This window comes from Tupaia chinensis, unplaced genomic scaffold, assembly GCF_000334495.1.
Source record: "Tupaia chinensis unplaced genomic scaffold, TupChi_1.0 Scaffold000311_2, whole genome shotgun sequence".
Taxonomy (NCBI): Eukaryota; Metazoa; Chordata; class Mammalia; order Scandentia; family Tupaiidae; genus Tupaia; species Tupaia belangeri.
Genome location: NW_006159803.1, coordinates 1,091,555 through 1,093,553, shown reverse-complemented (window position 1 = coordinate 1,093,553; position 1,999 = coordinate 1,091,555).

Genomic DNA, 1,999 nt, shown 5'->3' with positions numbered 1-1,999 from the left:
TCAGAAACATCTTTTTTGATGGGGTATGTGAGTTTTTCTAATGTCTATAATTTTTCAACAAAGGCATTCTTACAGGCGTGATATATGATAGGAGCTGAGTTTCTAAAAGGTTAATCTGGCAACAGTAAGAGGTAAAGGGAAGGGAAAACTGAAAGGGAGGGAATCTATCTGGTAATAGTCTTAGTGAGAGTACTAAGGGCCTGGAATGGGGTCATGGCAACTGCAAAGGGCCACAGAGGTGCCACCAGTAAGTATCGATGATGGAAGAAGGTACACAGACTGGCAATCAAATGCGTTTATTGCCTGCCCTCTCCTGAACCACAGATTCTTACTGCATCACTCTAATGGATTTAACACACATGGGCATCTTTCAGAAACCCTAAATACTCATAATCCACCCTACAATTATCTTTTCTGTGTGATTCCTCCATAAAGTTTATTGACATGTTAAAATCTCCTCTGTCCTAATAAACATTCTTTCCTCTTCTATTTTTTTTAAAGAGGTTTTTTTGCCTGAGGGCATATGTGCTTTCTGGGAGAGAGTCAGACATAGTGAGAGGCAAAGTGAGAAATCACACCCCAGGAGGGACAGCCACACTACAATCCCTTCTCCTCCATTTTCTCCTGGGATCTTGGGCGAGCACACACACCTGGTATGATTTTCAAACCCCTGGGTCCAGGACTCAAACTGCGGTCAGTCAAGTGGGATTCCAGTGAAGTAACTGGTATACTATCTGCTGGGGTCCCACTAATAAACCACCTTTAGTATTGTTCCTGTGGTAAACTTTGGGTCTCCTTATCATCAAACTACTTTGTCCTCTTATCTCATGTTTAATCAGAATTCCTCTTTTCCTCCCTACCTGTTACATTGGGCATAATATACAGATAAGGACAAAATATCAAGCTGAGCCCTGATGGGGGGTGGGATGGGAGGGAAGATTATAAATACCTTCTTGCTAGTCTTTAGATTTGTTTTCTTTCTGGCTCCTTACAGATAATAAAATGAGGCATATGGTGATTATTTGAGAGGATCATTTGCCCCTGGGATTTGAGAGAAGCCAGAGGGGGCCCAAGAGAACCAACTTGAGACACATCAAGCTCCACTCGCATCACTAGAGTAAGAGAGAAAATGAGAATTTGAGCCAAGCTCTCCTCAAAAACAAAGTGTGTATTTGGCTGAAGTAGCGCTTTTTCTCTACTTTTCCATCCTTCCAAGTTCTTTCATTTATTATCTCCACGAGTAGGAGAGACAGAGAAAAACAGACACGCAGTACTTCCAACAGGGTCTAGACTCTGTAGTCCACTTCAACTTTCAACCAGCCTTGGATCATGGGACACAGGTGTGCTCCCAATACACAAAGAGGTCCCTGGATGCATACGAGAATCTTCTCATGTGGGTCAGCCTCACAGACCAATTTAGCACTGCACTACCATCTGGCCCAGCTTTGTATTATTTCTAAATAAATGCAACCTGACAGAAGGCAGACCATTCTTTACAACTGATGTACTTGGAAGGAGAGATCTGCAACAGCTGGGAAATCTCATTTATTCAAACCTTTACCTAATCCAGTTTAGCTTCTATTCCTATTTTATGGAAACAATTCTGGGAAAATGGCCTTTTCATCTTCAATTCCTATTGACTCTCTGCACCTCAAGCTCTCTGGCTCTCCATAGCTGCTCCTGGACATTCTTGCTTCTTTGCTTTCTGGATTCTATCTGGCTCTCTCCATTCTTTTCTTTCTCCTCCTCTATTATGCCTAACTTTATTTGCCTTTCTCTTCTTGATATTTTCTCCACTGAAAATCTCCATTCATCATACAGCTTCAATATCCACATTCACCAAGATAACTATTAAATCTTTATCTCTAATCCAAAATCTTACCTAAGGTCCAACCTCATCTTTGTACTTGACTGCCAGGATCTTCTAATAGTTTGCTGACTTCTCCAAATGAGTATAACCCAAATGAAATTTAGCAGCCTCCCTCTCAAAACTGCTTTT